Here is an 8,768-nt window from a genome sequence, read left to right as displayed (position 1 = left end):
CAGCTGCCCTAGTGAGGTCCTTCCCCAGCTGGTTATTAAGCACATGGCAATGATTCCTTTATTATTTATTTCTGCTATTTCCCCAGCCATCCCCTCATCCATCATCCCTCCCTGATGGGCAAACATTGACACCTCAAACCAATCTCCCGTTCACAGAGGGAGAAAAAATATACACATAAGCCCTTCTTTTCTCTCCCTTTCTTGCCGTGTCTTTCTTTTCCCTCCATTGAGTGTGGGGCTGGCATGGAGCCATTCTGGCAACAGCCGGCTTTCACTTGCTAATCATCCTAAATATTGAAAATCAACCCTAGAATAAACAGCTCAAAGATTGGGGCCATCTCTGCTCTGTTTGGAAATGCTAATCGCACTGCCTTTTGTTTTCCTTGTGTGGATTTGATGCCTTGAATTTGAGGAGGTCACAGCTCATGGGTTCTCTCTTCATCCCCAGATTTCTAAAAATTTTTTCCCCTCTCATCGTAAAAAAATTCAGCCCATTTTAACATCCTAGGCTGGGATGGTTGGAGTGGTCAGGGGGGAGAAGGGGGAAACAGGATGGAGGGGGGTAGGGTATGGACTCGCCTTGCATAGCAATTGAATGAACCTCCAAACTTTGGGAAAAAACAGGTTCCCAAACACGCGCCCGGGAGTTCACATGGATGTGAAATCTCTTAGGAACCACACTCGGACAGGGAGATCTACTTGCTACAGCAGGTCCCTGGTGGGGATGAGATGGGGATGGCCTCGGGGCAGCCTGGCTCTCACAGCAGGGCTCGGGGACAGCTCAGGGACTCCCTGCCCTGTAATGCTGCTTTTTGTACTGTTTTATACCTGATGGGCTGGAGGTGCCACAGCAACTGCAGGCAGGCTGTGCTGAGCCCCACGGCTGGCCTCGGATGGCTCTGCTGGGAGGGATCAGGTTGGACGTGAACACCTCTGTGCGGGGCTGCAGGGGCGCTGGGCGAGCTGGCTTTGAGAACAGAGAGGGGGGCAAAGCCCCTGCCCTGCTTTCCCAGCAGTGACCTTGCACTGCCAGCAGAGCCCCGCGGCACTCACACCCGGATCGCTCTCCGCACCCTGACGGGGAAACTGAGGCAGGGCTGATGAGCTCAGAACCTGATTCTCTCGGCAGAACTTTTGGAGCACGTCTGCAGCTATTTCAGCCCTGCTCTCGTCCGGTGTGTGGGGCGCTGCACCCTCTGGCAGGGGGGAGCACAGGCAGCAAAAGTCCCCTCGGGTGCCCACGTCCCTCTGCGCCCCAGGGAGCCCCGGGACGGGTCAGTGGCCGTTGCCAGCGGCTGTTCCCGGCTGGCACAATGTCCCGGCAGGCCGGGGCTTGCCCTGCGGTGGGGAGGGGGGCAGTGCCGGCGGCCACAATGCAACAGCCCCTGCGTAAGAGCCGTCACATGGACACGCTCGGCTGCCCCTTCCTCCTCCTCATCCTCAGCCCCAGGGCCCCCTCGTTGCCTGCCCGGGTAGGGGGCTGCAGCCCCGCAGGGCTCCTGCTCCTCCAGCCTGGCTCATGCCGTGGAAGGGGGTCCCTGCGGGCATGGGGGGACACATCCAGCCCTCGCTGGAGGGACTGAGCTGCCGGAGCCGTGCCAGCGTCGCCTCCTTCTTTGGGAAGCCACGTCATGCCAAGGTCGAAACTTGGCCGGTTTGCAAACAAGCGCCGGGGCCGCGGGGATTTCTTTACAAAGGCTGTTTTTCCAGGTGATTTATTTCCAGGTTTGGAGTGTTAGGACCATCCCATGTCTTGAGATTGTGGGGGTTTTTTCATTGCCGTCATGACAGTGAGAAAATGGCTTTAGAAATCCAAAGCAAACACACTCCTTTGGTGCCTGACTCCTTGGGATGGGTCTTACTCCCCTCAAAAAGGGTGGAAGCAGGGGCAGGCTGCAGGCTGTGCACTGCCTGCACACAGCTCTCCCATGGGTGCTGCTGTGGGCAGAGCCGAGCGTTTGGAGAATGGCCCAGTTCAGAGCAATGAGGGACAAATATTCAGGACTTACAGATGAGGCCAGCCAGGATGAGCAGCAGCAGGAGCGTATCCTTTGGGATGCTCCTATCCTGTGCTCAGGGACCACTGGGCTGGAGGTTGGCACAGGCAGCAGGAGGGCTCAGGGCATTACGAGAAGCGGGTGTTGACCTAGAAATTGCAAAGAATTTGGCCTGGCACTGTGCTGGCGGGCAACGTGCCAGCCTGGCAGCGAGGGAAGCGTGGCTCTGCTCCGAAACATTGCTCCTTTTCCCCGTGCCTGGCTGGGAGAGGTGACTGTGCCTGCCCCAGGAGCTCTGGGAGCATTTGGGGCTCGCTGGTGTCTTCACTCCTACCAGAGGCATCAGGTTTTGTTCCTTTGGGGAGCCCATGCTCCCTCCTGGTATGGGGTCAGTGCCAATTCTCAGCTGGGGAATGGGAGGGAGCAGCCTGGCAAGTGCTGGAGGGAGTAATGCTCCATCCTGGCAGCTTTTGGTTACGAGACACATTAACAGGCAGGAATGTGCAAACATCCAAAGGTCGGAGCTGTGCAGGGCGGCTGTGGTGGCTCCAGTCCCTGGGAGTGCAGCAGATAGAGGCAGGACCCCCTTGTCCTGCTTCAGGCAGACAGGGTTGACCGAGGAGAGTCCCCTCTGCACGGGGCTCATTGGACCTGCACCCCTCAGCAGACCCTGTGGCCTCAGTGGCAGCTTTTTGCCATCCCTGAGTGGATTCCTGCCGAGGGGATGAGGCCAGCTGCAGCCCTGCACGGGCTCCCCGTTCCTGTCACGTGGGGGATGTGTGCCCAGCACCAACCCGCATGGCAAACACCCCCCTTCCTTCCCCAGCAACGTGGCATAGGAAGAAAATGAGCATCATCCCCCAGGCCGGCCCCCAGCTCACAAAACACGGTGCCCTGGAGATGCCCTGTCCCCAGACCAAGGCTCCTGCTACGTGCACACACATCCCAGCCATCCCAAACCCCTCTGGGAACCTCCTGCTCCAGGGAGGCTCTGCCGTGTGCTGGGTGGCACCTTGCTAGTCCCCAGTGTGTGCCAGCTCCTTGGTGGCCCTGGGGCTTGCCCAGAGCAGGGGGTCTCTATCCTGCTCCCATCACTCTGGTAGAGCACTAAATAAACAGTGACGAGGGGATCCTCGTTAATCCTGGGCTTTCATTTACAAAAAGCCATTTAGAGCTGGCTCTGCAGGCAGTTATCAGAGCACAGGGGAGGTTTTCCCAGCAGGACCTTAATTCTCTCTGCAAATAAAGCCAGAGGGAAGGAGAGCACAGCTTGGGTCTGGGATAGTTGAAAGCTTGGAGGGGCTTCTGGGGCCAGCCTTGGAGGGGCTGATTGCCTTGAGCTTCCTCCTGCAAGGAGCAGGGAGGGCTGTCGAGGGATTTCCCTGCTAGGCTGTGTTTCAGGGCGATTCCAGCTGTGCCACATCCTTCCCTGGAGCAGCAGCACTGGCATGGCCCTGCTCAGGGCCACACATAAGTGGCTGGGAAGCTGCTGAAGCCCTCGTGGACCTGGTTTTCCAGGAGCAGTGCACATCCCTGTGGCACACTGCAGTGCTCTGGACCCAGGTCAGGATCAAAGCGAAGTCAGAAAGGCTCAGGCGTTACCAGGAAGGCAAAGTCCTGTGGTGGATTTGGTTCCTGTCTCATCCCTTCAAGTTCATGGGCATGTAACAGCCAAGGGAACGTGCCTGGGTGCATCCCACAGCCTGCCTGTGCACACTCACTCCCTCTCTCAGGGTCTCCCTGCTTATAACCCGTCCTGGAAGGGAAAACTGGGGCCTTGTCAGGCAGCTCAGAGCTATTGGTTTTACGTCTGAAGATTTTTGTGTTCAGCTGACCTGAGAGGAGACAGAACAGGCTGTGTCTGGGGAGGAGGGAACACCAGTGACTGTTCCCAAGTGTTCCTGCAGCCTGGGCACTGGTGGGTCCCACCATGGGGGAGCACAGTCCAGGACAGCCCTGCAGCCCAGAATGGAAGGTTTGTAAATTTATGTTAATCCTGACTCCTCCATGCTCTGATCTCTCTCCTCTCCCACATCAAATGCAAAGCCCTCTCTGAGGCTCCTGGCTGCATTAATCTCATTTTGCCCTCACTGCATCCTCAGGCATCTCCTGTGGCTTGGGAATGCTGCTGCCCTGTTGCATCCCTAGTGTCTCCTCCCCACCGTCCTCTCTTGCGGGAGCAGGATTAACCCTGCCAGTGGGAAGCCAGAGCAGACGTAATTCATTGGTTTTTTGCAATAAAATGGTTTATTATTTATAAAATGGCACTATATTTTAATGCAGGAACTGTTCCTGGGATGAGCAGTACCAAGGCACAATGCAGGGGACAGAAAGTCCCTGCTTTAAGAGCTATTGTTAATTGAATTTCTCCAAATCTTGTGAAGATCGCACTTTTGTGCAACAACCTTTGCCACCATAAAGGAAATCAGTAGAAATAGGAATCTGAGGGGAATCTGGGTCCATTCAGCAATTCACTGCCAAGCCCTAAGCAGGCAAAGCAAAACCCCTCTCTGCCTCAGTTTCCCCCGCTGCTAATCAGGCTCCGTTTTCTGTCCAGTGGCATTTTGGGTGGCCAACGCCCTGAACACCTTGTCCTCGGAGAGAAGTGGCTGTCACGTCCCGGCCAGCAGGTGCCACTTCCTCATGCCTGTGGTGGTGCAAACTCGCGTTGCTGAACAACAGAGCGGGGCCGTTGCCCGAGCCCCGCAGCCTCCACACCCCGCAGGTGCCGGGCTCCGATCCGAGCCGGGATCCTGGAATTCGGAGCACTGGAACCAGTTTTGTTTAGCAAATGCACTAAAAGGGACTCATTAACTCTCTCATTACCTGCACTGCACTGAGGATGCGATCCTTAGTTAGGCACTGCAGTGATTTTGGTTTGCTAATTTGAGGTTTTGTTAATTTTGAGATTTTTTTGGGGGGGGTAATGTAGTGTGGTGAGTTTATTGTTGGTTAATCACCAGTGTACTTATTTTCTGTTGCGAGGTGGGATTAGGAGAAAGGTAAAGTAGGTTTAAAACTTTAAAAGGGTATAAAGAAGAATTTATTAATAGTAATTAAAAGAAAGAGTAATAAGAATTAGAACAAAACCTTTAAGAGTATTTATCTCTACAAGAGAAGTTTGGGGTTTTTTAATGATAAGGTAAAGAAATAAAAGTTAAAATTTTAATCAGTTTATCACTTCTAAAATAGTATTTTTTTTAGTTCATTTAGGAAGATAAGTTATTCTTGATAATGTTATGGAGACTTCTTCACAAGGAAAAACCCCAGTTTTTTGCGGCTCTCAATTTCTTTATGAACAGTAGTTCTTCGGGGAAATCTGTAACTGCAAAGTCTTTCTTATTCCCTACAAGCTTTTCCCGCAGCTGGCTGAATGTCCCACCTTCTGCGCCCGTGCTGATAATGCCAATCCCTTCTCCGGCGGGGAAACGGCGGCTTGGCGGGGGAAGCCGAAGGTGACTCAGCGTTGCTGCCGGGCCAGGGCCGTGTCCCGGGCGCGCCGCGGCAGCGATGGCAGCGCGGGGAGCGCGCCCGGGCCGCGCCGGCGGGGACAGCGGCGGGAGCGGCGGCGGGAGCGGGCGGGATTGTCCCGGCGTGGTCCCGGAGCTGCCGCTGGGGAGCAGCCGCCCTGCTGGGGAGCAGCCAGCCTGAGCGGCGCGATTGGCAGCGCCGACACACGCGTGGGCTGGCCTATGTTATAAATAAGAAGCTTGACTAGGCCAATATTCAAGCAGCAATCAATTTATTAATTAAGGTGGTAAAGTATGAGCAAAGCAGCGCTGGGTACAGTGGGGGAAGTTTTCCCTCCAACTGCACACTGATGGTTGGGGCGTACAGATATTTATAGGGGCACACATAAGCTTTTTTCAGCAGTTTCTATTCCCAATTTTTACGTCACAATTCTATACGCTATTGTGAGTTAGTTTTTCTCAGGATGTACCCCAGAAAGGAGTATTCCCAGATGGTGGGGTCTGACTTCCCAAAGAAGAAAGAGGCCTCCCAGCTGGTGCGGTCCAGACTCCAGATGTGGGCCCACCTTTTAATTACAAAGACTATAAATCCCATAACAGTGATGTCCAGCTTCCCTTGGTCGAAGCCATCAATCCTTGGGTTGATGTTCATCTTCCTTTCTCAAGCTGCTTTTTACTGTTTTGCTAAGGTGTTGAGATAAGCATGTTTCCTTTACATATATTCTAAACTTATATTTTCAAAGCTCCCTTACTACAAGCAATATTCTAAAATTATACTTCAAAAGGTTATTATTGCAAAGCTGTTTAATGCTTAGCTACGTGCAAAAAGTTCCTGTCTAGCAGCAACATCCTTAAAGCTTTAATTCAGATGCTATAAAAGTTAATTGCAAACAAAGGATAAGTTCAAAGGCCTTCTTCCATGCTTTACTCCCTCAGTTATTTTTTTTGGAATTCATCCTTTAATTATCCCATGATCAGTTTCCACACATATCACAATCACAAGCACACACGCTGCCTGTGTGTACCTGACACGAAACACAGCTTTGTATCTCACACCTAGAACAGAGACTAGACGGAGCTTAAGAATAGATAGGGATTGATTAAGAGGCCTCAATGGATCCACCTTGGGCAGCACAACCCAAAATGGTCACAAAATGCACGACTGGTCACGGGGTCTCTCACTTTTATAAGTTCTGCTCCATTTGCGTATTGGAGTTAATCCTGACTCCTCCATACTCTTATCTCTCTCCTCTCCCACATCAAATGCAAAGCCCTCTCTGAGGCTTCTGGCTGCATTAATCTTGTTTTTGTCCAATTACAGCTCTAACCCATGAAGTCCCATCCGTCTTGTTTTCTCTCTTCTCCACGTTCTTTATGCTCTTGGGCCTGAGATCTGGCTCCGTCCTTGGTCCCCAAATAGAGAAGGAATTGTTTTGTCTCCCTACTCTGTGCAGAGAGAGTTCACCATCCCCTAATATGAAGCCTAGAGTTATACCCTAATGCAGAATAGAATCTGAAAAATATAAAAGCTAAAACCTGAGACATCAGCTCAAATTGCTGCATTTCTACCCTTTCTTTTTCCTTTTACCCAAAATAATCCCTTGGACTCTTTACATTTGACCAGCATTCTTTTGGGGTTGTTTTGTTTTGTTTTGTTTTGTTTTTTCTGCTGCTTCCTCTTGGATGTGGTGCTGCACAGGGTGCAGCAGTTCTTACACAATGCTGTGCATTCATTTCTGTACATTTATTCACTCCTTATCACCCCTCACAGCTGGCATGTAGGGTGGGTGCATCTATCCCACTTTGCTCTAAGGCACTGTCGCTCCATAAAGGGTGAGGGAGCCTTTTTGGTGTGTTTTCAGGAAACAAACAGCACTACAGGGCAAAACACACACAACTGCTCCCCAAGGGAGGTTCCTTCTGGCTCTGGCTGCCCTTTGAATGAAGGAGTCAGTGCTGGCAGAAGGAGCATGGAATGCTGTAAAGAAAGATGTGGATCTGCTCTTCTGGGAGAAAGATCTTTCCCAATCACACCAGCCCAGTGTGAGGAAGCACAAAAGGTGCTGGGTGCTGAGCCTGGACAGGGATCTTCTCTCTGATACCCTCAAATCCCCTTTTTTAGGTGTCCCTACAAAACACAGGCAGGCAGTTGTGGCCACAGAGGGAAAAAACAGAGCCAGAGCTTGGGCACATCCATGGGCAGCAGGATAGGGTGGGTTGTGAAATCCATTGTTGGGTAAAAAAAGAGCTTCTCTCTGGAGCTCGGGGAGGTTTGACAAGGGGAAGATGGATGGGAACACAACAGTCCCTGAGCGTGGCAGGAGCCTTGGAGAGGAGCAGGACAGCAGGAGAGCAAGAGCTGGGGCTGGAGAACCTGCAGGTGCTGGAGAGCCACTCCGTGCTCTGGGCTTGGGGGGTTTAGGCAGACACAGAGCCCCCAGTGTGTGACACTCCGGGCCATCCCCCCAGGCTGTGGGAGGCAGCAGCTCCCCCGTGGGACAACCTTTCTCCAAAGAAAGGATGCAGGGCAGGAGTGGGCTGACATAATTCCCACTCACATTTCTATAACTTCACCTCCCTGAGCTCAAACCCCTGGACTCTCCCTCCACATCTGTTGTGCACAAATTCGGATTTGTTACCCCCAGTGCAACAAGCCAATTATGACACACTCAAGAGAGGCATTGATTATTTATTTCAGAGCTGCACAACCCTGGGTGTCAAGCCATGACAATTATCCAAACCTTTTACTATTTACACATTTTAGCAAACAAAGGAACTTGTGTTAATTTGCTGCAAGCTACATAATTCTCTTATTAATTATTATTCTATCTTCTGTTGGGAAATTATTCTCTCATTTGCCATGCGAATTAGCCCACGTGCTCAGTCTTTCTCTTCTTTTGGGTTGGTGGGTTTCTTGAATCTGCCCCTGCTGGAATTACAGTTACTCAGAGCTGATTCAGCCCAGTTGCTGAGTTGGTTTTAGAAGGTTCTTCCTTATCTGGGGGTTCTGCCAAATGTCCTTGTGGCCTGTAAATTCTGCATTCTTTGTGTCCTCTGTCAGCAGTACATCCTTCTTCCCAGGCTTTGTTAACCTACCCCTGAGATAATTTTAAAATGTCAAACCCTAAACCTTAAAAAGGCAATCCTACCAATATGCAATTTGGTTTTTTTAACAGCTGGACATCACTTAGAACCTGTTGGCTGTTACGTCTTTCACGGATTAAATCTCCTTTATTGCTGATTAGTCTTGAAAGGACAAAAAGATCAAACATCAAAGAACATCCTGTCATAAGAAAATTTT

Source organism: Motacilla alba, chromosome 18 (assembly GCF_015832195.1).
Source record: "Motacilla alba alba isolate MOTALB_02 chromosome 18, Motacilla_alba_V1.0_pri, whole genome shotgun sequence".
Classification (NCBI taxonomy): Eukaryota; Metazoa; Chordata; class Aves; order Passeriformes; family Motacillidae; genus Motacilla; species Motacilla alba.
This window is presented reverse-complemented; position numbering follows the sequence as displayed.